Source organism: Podarcis erhardii (genome assembly GCF_964252035.2).
Source record: "Podarcis erhardii genome assembly, chromosome: 15".
Taxonomy (NCBI): domain Eukaryota; kingdom Metazoa; phylum Chordata; class Lepidosauria; order Squamata; family Lacertidae; genus Podarcis; species Podarcis erhardii.
The window spans coordinates 2219077-2234428 of NC_138505.1; the positions used below are offsets into that span (position 1 = coordinate 2219077).

A 15352-nucleotide genomic window follows, 5' to 3' on the forward strand; every position below is an offset into this window, starting at 1 on the left:
GACTAAAAAGCATACCAACATTTCTCCAATGAAAACAAGGACGCCCTAAGGAAAAGAGGGACATTCCAGGATTAAATCAGAAACCGGGATGGCTTCTGTGAACCCGGAACTGTCCCTGGAAAACAGGGGCACTTGGAGGAGCTGCACAGACATTTCGCAATGAGGTTTTGAAGTAGGGCTCACTGCCTAGAACATACGACAGCGAGTTGGGCATGAGATGTGAAGCTAAAAAGCGAATGACATGCAATTCATTAGGCATGCAAATGCTAGACGATGGACAGAGACCACACACAATTAAGAGTGGAATGCACTCCGTTTCCATACTTCAGATAAGTTGCTCCCAAGGAGTATTTTAGGGGAATATTAAAAAATGGCAGCTGTATTTTAAAGTTGGCCATGATCAGGGGCATGGGAAGATCAGAGCTCAGAGACAGAAGGTTCCAGGTTCAATCGCTGGTGAGGACAGGGAAGAAATTCAGTTCTGATCTATTGGCAACTCCACTTAAGTTGCTCTTTGCAAAACAATATAGCAAAATTCTCCAGGCAAGTAAAGTGTACTGGAACATATCCGACAGCAAAGTGTGCATATCAATGCATATACTTGTGAAAATTGCACCCAGAATCCAGTATAATAGGGGAAATTGCTTTGCCAAAAAAGTACCCTACGTTAGGTAAAATTGCATAGGAAAAAAAATTATATATTGGGAGGGAAATGCACTAAATTGCTAGAGAATTTTCTTGAAGACTTTTTCTATCAGCATATGAATTGTTGTGTATATATTAGATATATATGTGTGACAAGCATAGAAAAATGTTTGTAAAAGAAAAAGAAAAAACATAAGGGAATTCATTTGAATTTTGAGCTCTTGGTTCCATGCTGCCCTTATTTCAGTATTATCTATTGCTCCCTTCAGCTAAAGGTCTGAAATGGTTCTTTCAGCATATGAGTGTCTAGCTCATAGTTGCACTGCATCATCAGTTCTGTAGTCTTAATGGATTGCTTATAGTTTCACTGCATCACAGATCCTGTAGACTTAAGGCAGCACAAACAGCTATGCTTTTGTGTAACGGTGCTTAATGTAGGCTTGTTTTACAGGTGAATGAATCGAAAAGTTTGAACATAAAAAGTGTCTGAGTGAAAAGTGTACAATGGGCTGAAATGGTATTCCATGCAACAGGATGGATCTATGATGGGATGCTAGCAAGGCTGAAAGGTAACAGAATTAGCTGCTCAGCCCATCCCTCGGCTGCAACATAGGAAGCTGCCTTAGATGCAAACAGACCCTTTGTCCATCTTTCTCAATGATGCCCACACTGACTGGCAGGTGTTCCAGACAAGGCACTACCAACCCTACCTGGCAATGCAAGAGAATGAACCTGGGACGTTCCGCATGCAAAGCACTGAGCTACATCAAAATAACTCGGGCGTCCTCACATCCCACATTCAGGACCGGACCACTATAAAATTTGTGGTAAATGTCACAGAATGGAAGGGAAAGCTCTCCCTTCCGCAAATTCCAGAATGTCAAGTTTTCGTGAGGAGGTTGAGCAAACATAATAGCGGATTAATAAGTCGACGAGATAAACTGTTGTTGTTTTCTTCTTCTTCCCACTTCAGGACCAAAGGAATGTGTTCCCTAATTTGCCAGCAGCCAACAGCACTGAAAGGAAGATTCTTTTTAATGACAAGTTAGAGGGGGGGAAATTGCAGGAAACACTACCGGGTAGGACACTATTATTTTTCCACGTAACGTGGCATCACTGCAAGGCTTGGAAGCAGTATATAAAGTCTCCTTTCCCAGTTGTTATCAACCTGCTGGACTGTTAAGTCATCTATTCTAGAAGGAGCAGAGGGTAAGTAACATTTCAACAACTTTAGCAGGGAAGGGTCATAGCTTGGTGGCAGAACGTCTGCTTCGCATGTAGAAGTTCAATCCCCAATTGCATCTCTGCGTTGGGCTGACAGTTGCCCCCTGCCAGAAACTCAGGAGAGCCACTGCTAGTCATTGGAGACAATACCGCTGGGAGAGATCATCAGGGGGTTTGGGCTGGGTGTTCATCAGTATGCGGATGATACCCAGCTCTACCTCTTTCAAATCCGAACCAGTGAAGGCAGTGAAGGTCCTGTGTGAGTGTCTGGAGGCGGTTGGAGGATGGATGGCGGCTAACAGATTGAGACTGAATCCTGACAAGACAGAAGTACTATTTTTGGGGGACAGGAGGCGGGCAGGTGTGGAGGACTCCCTGGTCCTGAATGGGGCAACTGTGCCCCTGAAGGACCAGGTGCGCAGCCTGGGAGTCATTTTGGACTCACAGCTGTCCATGGAGGCACAGGTCAAATCTGTGTCCAGGGCAGCTGTTTACCAGCTCCATCTGGTACTCAGGCTGAGACCCTATCTGCCTGCGGACTGCCTCACCAGAGTGGTGCATGCTCTAGTTATCTCCCACTTGGACTACTGCAATGGGCTCTACGTGGGGCTACCTTTGAAGGTGACCCGGAAACTACAACTAATCCAGAATGCGGTAGCTAGACTGGTGACTGGGAGCAGCTGCCGAGACCACATAACAACGGTCTTGAAAGACCTACATTGGCTCCCAGTACATTTCCGAGCACAATTCAAAGTGTTGGTGCTGACCTTTAAAGCCCTAAATGGCCTCGGTCCAGTATACCTGAAGGAGCATCTCCACCCCCATCGTTCTACCCAGACACTGAGGCCCAGCGCCGAGGGCCTTCTGGTGGTTCCCTCGCTGTGAGAAGTGAGGTTGCAGGGAACCAGGCAGAGGGCCTTCTTGGTAGTGGCACCCACCCTGTGGAACACCCCCCCATCAGATGTCAAAGCGATAAACAACTACCTGACATTCAGAAGACATCTTAAGGCAGCCCTGTTCAGGGAAGTTTTTAATGTTTGATGTATTACAGTATTTTAATATTTTTTTGGAAGCCGCCCAGAGTGGCTGGGGAAGCCCAGCCAGATGGACGGGGTATAAATAATAAAATTATTATTATTATTATTATTATTATTATTATTATTATTATTATTAAGCTAGATGGACCAAGGGACTCAGTCGAAGGCAGATTCCTTTGTTTCTAGGCGGATAATCCTTTGGACCTCTAAATATCATTAGTTCAGGGCTCCCATCAGCCCCCTTCTGCAGAGGCAATTGAATCGACTGAATTAAGTCAGCTCTGTAATTAGATTTGTGTGAGAGTTCATCATCATCAAACCTTTATTGGCATCACTTACAAACATTCAGAATAAATAGGCCAGTGCGATTTCGTCGCCATTTCAACAGTACAGTCATTTGCCAAAGGGAAGAGGAGGTGAGCAATCTATTTCATCTCTGTGGGTCTACAGCAAGCGCAGGATCCTGTGGCGTACTTTGGCGGCAAAAAAATCAAATAGAGGAACTTGGCTACTGTCTTGGTGAGCTCCTGGTCTCTCCCTTGTAATAAGAAGGATATAATCTCTGTCTCTGGTTTCCATGTTGGAATACATAGATGGTCTAGAAACTGTTGGCAGAGATCATCATACATTTTACATTTAAGGGCCATGTGAGCTAGAGTTTCCACCAGGTGGGCATCGCATGGGCAGATCCTATCTCCTTCTGCCATACCCGCAAACGTACCCCAAAGGAGGTTAGAAGGATTAGAATTGAACGTAGCCAGCGAAAAAGCCCTTCTTTCTTGTGGGTTTAACAAAAATTGTAAATAATTGAGGTTAAATTCCTGTGCCCAAGAGAGTCGAAAATAAAGAGGTGGACATGTTTTTTCTGCAGCTGAGATTAGTTCCTGGCGATCTATGTCTGTGGGAGAGTTGTAGAGCATCTGCTTTGTGTCACAAGTTCAATCTTCTGCATCTCATAGAATCATAAAAAGAGACCCTGAGGATATTCTAGTCCACTGTTTCCCAAACTTGGGTCTCCAGCTGTTTGGGGGCTACAGTTTCCATCATCCCTGACCACTGGCCCTGCTAACTAGGGATGGTGGAAGTTGTAGTCCAAAAACAGCTGGAGACCTAAGTTTGGGAAACCTTGATCTAGTCCAATTCTCTGCAATGCAGGAATACGAAGCTAGGTTAGGTGGGAAAAGAAATTAAAATAAAATAAAAGACCAGAACTTGTTCATGTATGCCACAGCCGCCGCAAGAACTTTACTGGCCCAAAGATGGAAAACGCAAGATTTACCCACCATCCAGGAGTGGCAGGTTAAGATGATAGATTTTGCGGAACTTGCCAAATTGACAGGAAGGATCCAGGACCAAGAGGGCCAGAGATACAATAACAATTGGAATAAATTTATTGAATATATAAAGGAGAACAACAAAAATATTAAGACACTAGCAGGACTGGAATGACACCTCCAATGTAAAACAGTAGAGTTATGACAAAAATATACGCAAAAAGTATGTGATGTGTATACCAGCGGTCGGGAGGGAGGGAAGTCAGGACTTGGCAGAGTCAAAGGGATTATGATGTGACAATAAGGATTGTTGGGGAAAGAATTACATGTTGAAAACAATAAAAAGTTATTGGGGGGGAGGAAAGGAATACGAAGCTGTCCCTTACGGGAATCGAACCTGCAACCTTGGTGTTATGAGCCCCACAATCTCGCCAACTTTGCTGAAGGGCTGGAGAAGATTCTCCTTCTGTAGAGAAGGCTGAGCTAGAAGGGCCAATGGCCTGATTCATTACAAGGCAGCTTCCTATGCTCTGTCCTCCCTCCTCTGCCTGTGTGCTAAATGTTTTGCGACATGGGGGACTAATGGGGAGATTTATTACTTGGTGAGCAGCAATGCCCATCATTACAATTGCGCACGGGGTGGGGTGGGGGTTTGCTTGCTTGTTCATTAAGAATTATATCCCATGGGATGTTGGACCATGACAGATCGCTGGCCTGATCCTGCAGGCTCTTTGTATGTTTCCCCTCCTTCTACAGTGTGGGCTTTGCTAGCTGCCTTTTCACGGGGCTGTGCAGGGTTTTTTTTAATATAGCGAGCACCTCTGGTTAACAAGATTAAGGATGGTTCGCTCGCCCAGAGTGCAGAGCCAAGTGCAAGACTGAGAAGATCCATAATTGACATGATCCATTTGGGATCCATATTATGCAAGTTTACCTCTGTTTGGGACTCTCCTTTTCTGCCTACTCCATACAGTTGGGTTATGGTAATAGGCTTTTCAGAGTGGCGTAGTAAGGATTTGGTTTGGCTTGGCATTTTGTTTGGGCAGGCGAAAGAATTTTAAGAATTATGGACAGGGATCTTGAGTCAATGATTGGGTTCAGGGTGGTCTCTAGTCACCTTCCACAGCCTTTGGCTTTGCCGTCCTGGGGGGGGGGTGCATGCTATGGGCCTGGCCAGGGGCATCTTGGATAGCAGGGACGAGGTGAAAGTGTCTGTGTCACATACGCAAGGCTCAGTGCCGTTCCAATTCTGGATGACCCCAGAATTTAACAGAAAACATGTCCAGGGGAATCGAGAAACAAGATTAAGGGTACAATTTGATATACGAATGTAGTAGATAAAATGCAAAGAAATATATAACAATAAGAGTACATTCATCTGTAAAGAAAGAATTATACAACATGATTGACAGGAAGTCTGTAGTGTCGGTATATATATGATCTGGGAATAGTTTTGTGTTTTTGTTTTTTATTTTGTTTTTTTTATTTTTAGGTATATACATTTTGTATATAAACTTTGTATACATGTTGGAAGTTATGCTATAATGAGATATGCAATGTAATAAGATAACGTATACAGATAAGATGGTTAATAAACTGTTTAAAAAAGAAAATAAAACATGTCCAGCGGATGGGAATGATATGCCTGTTCTGTATGTGACACAAACCCATCTGCCCAGATGGTTATCATTGAGTTAACAGGCCATGCAGATTGTCTAATTTGTCTTAGTTCAAGATGTGCTGGGATTAGGACTATTCATATGTAATTCTTGGTTACAATGATGGCAGTGGTGGTGATTCTTTCTTAGATTATACCTTGCACCTTCCTGCAAAGGACCCCAGGGCAGCCAACAGATCAATAGTAATACAATTGAAAGATAGCCTTATAAAAAGAGTATAAAACTCTTAAAAACAAGTGTATACTCTCAAACTAATAATTTCAGAGTTGCCAGGGACAGAAGTCTCAGCAAACAGGCAAGTTTTTCAATTTTCTCCTAAATAACACTGTTATGTACCACCTTGCTGCTAATTTAAGTCCACTTAACTAACTTCCAAGGAGGCATTTATGGGATTGCACTAAAAGGCTGCAATTCTGCAGAGACTTTCCTGGGAGTCTCTTTCCACAGGGCATGTCTTTGAAGAAAAGTAGAGCTGCACCACAAAATGAGTGATTGTTTGATTTGCAAACGATTGCGTCAGTACCTGGCTATATACGGGACGTTTCCATTGGTCTCTAAAACTGAGCTCCTCCTTCCTTTCAGGTTCTTTGTACCACAACCACCCAGTAAAGAAAGATGGAATTCCTTCACTCGTATCCAGAACTCATCGATGTCTCTGGCCCCATCTTGCTGGACACTGGCGCCACTGTCCTGATCAAGCAGAGCCCTGAATGCCTACCCGCAAAGGCTCCTTACTGCATCCAGCCATCCCACGCCCAGTCCATCCACATCCCGCCTTCTAAATATTTTGACCCCTGTGCGAAGTCCTGTCACCCTCGGTGTCTGACCCCCTGCAAGTCCATCTGTGGACCTCAGTCCTGTGGAATAGGCCCTTCTAAATGCGTTCCCATCTACGGCGGACCGCAGTGTGTCTCTCCATGCTATCCACTCTGCAGGCGTCCCTACTTGCCTCAGTGTCTCCCTCCGTGCCGCCCCATCTGTGGGTATCCGTGCCAGCCTCAGTGTGGCCCTTGCGGCCCGATCTGTGTGAGACCGCAATGCGTCTCGCCATGCTATCCTATCTACAGAAACCCATGCCTGTCCCCATGCTTGTCTCCATGCCGACCCATCTGTGGCTATCCATGTGCCCCTCAGTGTGTGTACCCCAGGCCAGGGATCTGTCTGCAACCAAGCTACCAGTATCCTCAAATCTCCTGCGGGTATCCACCCTGCGGCTACCCGTGCTGCTCTCAGTGTGGGCGGCCATGTCCTTGCGACAGCCTAGATCTCTTTTACGAAGGCTACTAAGGTTCGCATGTCTCTCTCTCCCCAACCCATCCCCATTCCATTTCAGTATTATTCCCCGGGTTTGCTCTGCCATCGCTTGCCTCCCATCTTAACGTGGAGAATCTCAAAACTGAATTTTGCAAGCGGTACATGGTTGCCTCAGTTCGTGCCTCCCCTCCCTCCCTAAAGGCTGTTGATGTGTTCCAGGAGCACACCTGTTCATTGATAGCATCCTGGTGCTTTTTTAAAAACAACAACAAAAAACGAGATCATATAATTGCATCAGGATTCCTCTTTCTCTTTTCTATTGCACTGAGATTTAGTTCAATGCTCAGGTGCTCCTGAATTTATCAATGACCTGTAAGAAGGGGGGAAAGGACAAACTTCTTGGTATTTATGGGCATTGCATTGCCTTTAGCCTGACAAAGGAGCTAAATTGAAGCACAAGCATGTTTGTTCATTTGTTTAATTTCTATACCGCTTTATATTTTTCATGAGAAATCTCAAAGCGGTTTACAGCGTATTAAATCAGTAAAACATAAATTGAACCATCTTAAGAAAGTCAAATATAAAATATACAGTCAAAGCAAGATAGCAGAAAACTAAAACTAATGTTGCTAACTAAAGTTGCAAGGCTCCATGCCAAGTTGAAGTTATTCGCACTGCGATCCTATGCCCAGATTCCTGGGAGTAACCTCCCATTGAACTCAATTGGACCAGAGTGGAGGACAAACCTCCAGCCTACATGCCTAACCAGGTGCTCTAGGGCAGCCTTTCTCAACCTGTGGGTCCCCAGATGTTGTTGAACTACAACTCCCGCCACCCCTAGCTAGCAAGGCCAGAGCTCAAGGATGATGGGAGTTGTAGTCCAACAACACCTGCTCTAGGGCTCCTCATCTCAGCCAAGCCATGACTACCTGTTCCACACCTGATGCCCTATATGACATCAGGTGAGGGGCCTCGAATGTTAAACCTCAGAGTCAAGGGGCATTGAAGGCGCTGCTTCTCCAGTACCAACTACCAGCCAGTTGTTGCGGCTTGGGAAGTGCCACAGGCCTGAGATCATTTCCATGTCATTGTGATCATCGTGATGTCAGATGATTGGCAGGCGGGCAGCCCATCCCCACCTATCAGACTTGGCCTGTGTGGAGATAGGGATCTCAAGCTTGAGGTATAGGATTGCACTGTCCGACCAACAAAACCCAGGGAGAAATTTGGGTGGGAAGGATTTGGCAACCACCTCAAATTAAGCAATCAAATGATAATTTTTGTCTCATAGCATGCTGATCTGGCCAAGAGCCACTTGTCTCAAGTGGCTCCCATCTCTTCCAAAGTGTCCAGTCCATGACCTCCTAATTAGGGTTGCCATATTTTGAAGAGCAAAAAAGAGGACACATTTGCCGGCTTCTGCTTTTAACTATGGATCGCGATGGCAACACTCATTTTACATAGCCATGAAAAGGAGGACATGTCCTGGAAAAAGAGGACGTATGGCAACCCTTTTAAAAACAGCAATGGGTGTGTTCAGAATTATTACGAATTGAGGGTGGGTGAATTTGTGGTGGGGTAGAGGCCAAGTTTCAGCAGATTCTCTCAGCTCAGGTTTTCTTGCAAAACTCTTTGGATTCATAAGGTTCTTTCCAGCTAAGTCCTTCTCAGAGTAAGCCCATTGAATTAACTGGGTGTGGTCAAATTATACCCATTGATTTCAATGGGTCTATTATGAGCAGGATTTATCTGGGTGCAACCCAAATTCTAATGTGTTTATTTTGCCACTTTCTCTGCTATGAAGTCTGTGGGTGAGCAGTGAATTGGTGTTAGGCTAAGTCCAATATCATCTCTGCTACCAACACCTTCTCCCCACAGAAAAATCAGTGTACAGTTATTTTATCCCATAACTGCTGTCGTACTAGAATCCAGTGTGGTGAATTGACCTCAGGGTGATTTCTTTGATATTCTATGCTGGTGATGGGTTCAATATTTCAACTGTTCAATGTCTGGTTTCATGATCTTGTTGATGACTGTCTACTCTTAATGGGCTTGATCCCTTACGGCAGTGCTTCTCAAACGGTGGCCCAGGAACCATCAGTGGCACCACTTTCAGGTAGGGCTTGGGGCCACAACTCATTCTCCCTGCTTAGTGGTGCTATAGACCTTTCATTTAACCAATGGCGGTACCAGAAACTTCTCCACGTGGCATGGAATGGAGGTCAGAAGACCGAGAAGCCCAGGGAAAGGGAGGCGAAAATGCAACAGGAGCTTTTGAAAGAAATTAGGCAGGTAAAAGGTTAATGTTTTCAAAATGATGGTGATGGTGGTGATGATAAACTGGGAACATAAAGAAAGGAACTAAGAGAGGGAAACTGTTATAGGCAGAAGAAGTGAATGTAAAAGGAAGAGGGATGAATTAAACTGGCAGTTTGGTGGGGTACAATTTAAGCGTGAAAGGAGAAGAGGAGACATGATAGGAGATGAGTACAAAATACTGGGGGTAGGTGGGAGCTGAAAATATAAAATAAAAGCCTTCTGCACTCAAAGCAGGGGTAGCCAATGATGTTATGAACTACAACTCCCACCATCCCAGACCATGCCAGATGCTGGCTGGGGTTGATGGGAGTCCACAATATTTAGAAGGAACCCAACGGGCTTCCTCTTCCTTGGAGCTTTTGCATCAGCCAGTGATGTCTTATATGTGAAGGCTGAGTCTCAATAGACCTTCTGAGCCAATATTTGTTGGAGGAATAGTATAGTATCTTGGACACCAGGCAATCCTTGTGGCAAATCCACTAGCCAAGAATGATTAGATGTCCATCCAGTGTCGTGTTTTGAATTCCCAGCTGGTCATGCCAAACTCCACTTCCATCTGCCACCATTTGGTGACCAGCTCCACCCCTGCACTGCCGTTTTGTGACTGGTGGGTCTCATTTTCAACCCTCTGAAGTGGGCCCCAGGGCCAAAATGTTTGAGAAGCCCTGCCTGATAGGATTTGACATAATAATTTTGCTTCTGGTGGATCTCTTGTTCTGTTCAAGAAAAAGACCAACCATTCCTTGCCTCTTCTGAATGTTTGGGTAGGGTTTGACTGACGATTTGCTGGTGATGGGTCGCTTCTGTTACAAATCTGTGTGCATCAATAAAACCTGTTTCTTCGCATGTCCCGTCTCAAGCAAATTATTTATTTTAAAGTGGGGCACAGGGCAGCTTACAACCTGTAGCTGCAAAGGAAGCCCCCCTATACTCAATCAGACCCATGGCTCATCTACTTCAGTATTGTTTACACTGGCTGGCAACAGCTTTCTAGGCATTCAACCCTACCTGAGATTGGAACTGGACAATCCGTATGTTAAGCAGATGTTTCACCACTCATCTATGAACCTTCCTTGTAGCACAGAATCATAGGACATCGCCTTATATTAAGTCAGGCCATTGATCCATTTGGGTTAATATTGCGTAGACTAAACAAAACAAATTCCTTCCAGTAGCACCTTAAAGACCAACTAAGTCAGTTCTTGGTATGAGCTTTCGTGTGCATGCACACTTCTTCAGGTATCTGAAGAAGTGTGCATGCACACGAAAGCTCATACCAAGAACTGACTTAGTTGGTCTTTAAGGTGCTACTGGAAGGAATTTGTTTTGTTTTGACTATGGCAGACCAACACGGCTACCTATCTGTAACATTGCCTAGACTGACTGGCAGTAGCTCTCCAGGGATTCATGTTTGGCTGCCCTTGATCTGAGCGTTCTAAGGAGATTCCTGTTGCCCTCACAGAGCTATAATTCCCAGAGTTCCTCAGGATTGATTGTTAAACCAGCCTGGGAACCGTAGCTCTGGGAAGGATTCATACTACCCTCCAAAAGTGAGGTAGAACATAGTCATCATGCTTATGGTCGCCACTGAATGGCACCATCCATGAGGCATATGAAGTTCCACATGTTCTGCAGAATGCGGAAAAAAGGTGGGAATTCTTGGGGAGGGTGGACTTCCCAAACAGCCCACTAAGGATGGAAAACTATAAATAGATCTTTTCATCCTTCAACAAAACTGACAAAAACATATTTCCCCCATTATTTCCCCCATGTGCCCATTAGGTCCTTATGAGAAAACCACTCCAACCATGTAGCCCAAGCAGGCCAGTCTATAAAAGTGGGGCAGAACCTGGAGGCCACATTTCTTTCTGGCCAACCTTCTGAAGGCCACATCCCAGTAGTCAGAAGGACCAGTGGCAAATGTGGGCAGAGCAACAGCTCTCATGTTTTCCCTTGGTGCTATAAGGTAGCTTCATATATCCCTGTCTCTGTCTTCCCTCCAAGCCATCAGGAGGCATGATTCATCTTCAGGGGCACACCCTAGCCAGGCAGAAATACTCAAGGAGTTTGTGCACAGCAAGGCCAAGGGGTGTGTCTGAAGAATGGGTTTATTAGGGACCATTCCAAGGACCAGGCACAGAGAACTGGAGGGTCTCATTCCCCACCGTACACCTGGGGCCGTTGTCCCCCACATCTCTTCTACTTCTTCACCCAAACACCACTGACCATCTCTTAACAGACTCGAGGAAAAACCAACAATCACAACTTCTGAATGAATTGCAAATGTTTTATTTCAGCCAAAGCGGGAGGTGAGGGTGGGGGGCAAATAAATAAAATGGCCCATCAGGCAGATGTCGTACAAAAGGAATCGCTTGCAAGGTGGAGCACAGAATGCCTTGCAGGTGGGACCAAGATTACTGGATCCCTGAGATATCATCAGAGAACTGAGCTGGTGTGGTAAGGTCCGAAGGGGGTCTCATCGGGGTGAGCTTCTTCAATCACGAAGGTGTCCTAGCTACTGTTGGAGAACAGGGCAGTCTTGCACCTGACTACTCAAGAGTCAGTCCCAGTGTGCTCACTTTCCAAAGTAAGTGGATCTGGGACAAGGACAGACCAGTCTCTCAGTCTCTCCACTTCCTGTTGCTACAGCAACTAGGGATGCTCAATGAGTATGTCCATTTTTCCATGCATCTTCTTAAAGGTAAAGGTAAAGGCACCCCTGACCGTTAGGTCCAGTCGTGGCCGACTCTGGGGTTGCGGCGCTCATCTCGCTTTACTGGCCGAGGGAGCCGGCGTACAGCTTCCGGGTCATGTGGCCAGCAGGGCTAAGTCACTTCTGGTGAACCAGAGCAGCGCACGGAAACACCGTTTACCTTTCCGCCAGATTTTTACCTATTTATCTACTTGCACTTTTTGGTGTGCTTTCGAACTGCTAGGTTGGCAGGAGCAGGGACCGAACAACGGGAGCTCACCCCGTTGCGGGGATTCGAACCGCCAACCTTCTGATCAGCAAGTCCTAGGCTCTGTGGTTTAACCCACAGCGCCACCCGCGTCCCTCCATGCATCTTCTTACCCGGTATAAATATTTTTCACAATTTCCCCCTAATGCCACCCATATTTATATGCTATTTCCACATGTTAGGCACAGTTTCCCCCCAATGTACACATGGCAAAATACAGAGCAGCGCAGATTTTGCGGGAGAATTGTGTTTCAGCAAGGAAGTGACAGCTTTAAAATCCAAACCAAGCTGGAATTGCAACCTGAGGCTGCTCACATCTTATACAGAGATGGGGAATAAGAATGTAAGCAGGTATAGTAATTTTGTCCAGCATCATGTTGACCGGCAAGGCTTGAGCGCAATGGCAACTCTCCCTGCTTGCAATTCCCAGCAGCTGGTTATTATTCAGAGACAAACTGCTTCTGGCGGTGAAGGCAGAGCCTAGCTATTGTGGCCGGCAGTGAGGCCAGGGAGAGAGAGAGCAAAAGAAGCAAGGAGCTTAGGAAGCAGGTGCCAGGATTCCTGATAGGTAAGCAGGTGGCTGATGTTGCAAGCAAGCAAGGAATGACTGGATCTTTGGTCCTGCAGCCCCTGAGGAGGTCTCCATTAGTTGCAGCTCTTGTGCTTGGGCTTCTGTTCCTCCTGCTGCTGGTGGTGCTGGTCCGGCTTGGGCTTTCCGCAACTGGAGGGCTTCGGAACGTGATGGGTCTCCGTGCCACAGCATGGTGGCTTCTGCTGGGGTGGCGGGTGGTGGACCACAGGGGGCACATAGGAGTGCTTCTTCTGTTGTTCCTGGCCGGACATCCTGGAAGGGCTTAGGCAACGCTTTGAAAAAGAGAAGGAGGAAATCTGAATTTTGTTAAGAACATAGGGAAATCCCTACTGGATCAGGGGGTCCATCTAGTCCTACAGCCTGTTCTTCTCATAGTGGCCAATTAGATGACCCACTGGGAAGCTCACAGAGCCCAATGTAGGCCCAACAGCAACTCATCCTGTGGTTGCAAGCAAGTGGTATTCAGGAGCTTACTGCCTCTGAGGGTGTATGTAGGGTTCAGTCACAGATGCCCTGATCCTCCATGAAGCCACCCAATTTGGTGGCCGTCGCTAAATCTTGTGGGATTTTTATTATGCCTCATCAGGGCCTTTTCAGTGATGGCTCCGACCTGGTGGAATGCTCTGTCCCATGAGACTAGGGCCCTTCAGGATTTAACCTCCTTCCGCCGGGCCTGTAAGACAGAGCTATTCCACCTAGCTTTTAATTTGAATTCAGCCTGATCTTTTATTTCCCTTCTCTTCCCTCCCCCTCCCCTTTTATGAAGACCACCCGCTCTGAGACCCCACAGCTAATTCTCCCCTGGCCTCCTCGCTGGCCCAAGTAGGACCAATTCAGCCAGCTAGCCCTGGGGATTATCTAATTGATTTTTGAATTTTATTGTTATTCATGTTTTTATACTGTATTTTATGCTGCTTTTATAATTGTTTTAAAGTGTTTTAAATTTGTTGTTAGCCGCCCTGAGCCCAATTTTTGAACCGGAAAGGGCAGGGTATAAATAAAAAATGTTTATTATTATTATTATTATTATTATTATTATTATTATTATTATTATTATCAATGAACCCCTTTGTAGACCCCCCCCCCTTTGGAGGTTTTATTTACAATTCAGTGGTATTCAACTCTTGTGAAATAAAAAATAAAGGAGCCCTCAGAAGCTGTCTTATACCGAGTCAGACCCTTGGTCTGTCTTGCTCTGTACTGTCTATGAAGATTGGCAGAAGCTCACTGGAATTTCAAACCAATAGTCTTTCCCAGTTCAAGCCGGGACTTGAATCCAAGACCCTCTGCATACAAAGCAGATTCTCTCTAGCGCTCCAAAGTTGCAAAGCTTCACAAGATGTTGTTGGACTACAACTCCCATCATCCCTGAGCTCTGGCCTTGCTAGCTAGGGGTGATGGGAGTTGTAGTTCAACAGCATCTGGGGACCCACCGGTTGAGAAAGGCTGTCCTAAATGAACTACTTCATTGTTGTCCATGGTGGGATAAAGATTGCGACTGACTGCACCTGTGAAGTTGAAGGTTGGGAGTTGCTGTGGATGCATCTCCAGCAGAGATCTGGCAAATCAAATTTGCCAAACAGTCATGTAGTTCTATAGTAGAGACACAGAACCTGCAGGTCTCCAAAAGTTGCTGAAATCCAACTCCTGACACCACTGACCGTTGGACATGTTGGCTAGGGCTGATGGGATTTGGAGGCCAGCAACATTTGCAAGTCCTTGCTTCTATGCTCCCTGCTTGTAGAACAACTTAGGGAATGCCTTGCTTGAACCTGAATGAGCTGGTGGCTTCCAACGGTTGTCAGACTCCAGCTGTTCCTAGACTCCAATTCCCATCATCCCTTGTTGGCCAGGGCTGATGGGAGTTGGTGTCCAGCAGCATCTGAAGGTCCACAGATTCCACACACACACCCCTTGTTGTTAAATAACACAGGGAATTTAAGGACATTAGGATAGCTTTGCTTGGTCAATGGCCCATCTAGTCCAGCATCCATACAGTGACCAACTGCCCCCCAAAACCTAGGAATCTAGATAGACTGCCAATGGCCTGGAGGTTCCATAAGAACTTCAAAAGAGCCCTGACGCATTGGACCAATGGGCCATCTATTCCAGCATTGGCTACCCAGATGCCTGTCAGAATCCCACAAGCAGCACCTAGGTACGAGAGCCCTCTTTCCCCCTGCAGTTTTAGCAACTGGTATTCAGAAGCAGAACCAAATTCTGGATTGGCCTCACATAACCTGATGACCTCCAGATGTGCTGGACTCCAACTCCCACCACCCCTGACCATTGGCAGTGGCTCATGGGAGCTGAAGTCCAGCAACATCCGAAAGGCACCAGATCCTTCCCTTCCCCCACCCTTGTTCTA

The 15352-nt window shown here is 46.0% G+C and overlaps 1 long non-coding RNA gene across 1 annotated transcript; it reads left to right on the forward strand.

Annotated features, from left to right (window-relative positions):
• Positions 1–881: 881 nt before the first annotated feature.
• On the forward strand, positions 882–7376 carry LOC309330130. The gene is made up of 2 exons (XR_014151294.1): positions 882–1854; positions 6442–7376. It is a non-coding gene; the product is annotated as an uncharacterized lncRNA (long non-coding RNA).
• The last annotated feature ends 7976 nt before the right edge of the window (positions 7377–15352 follow it).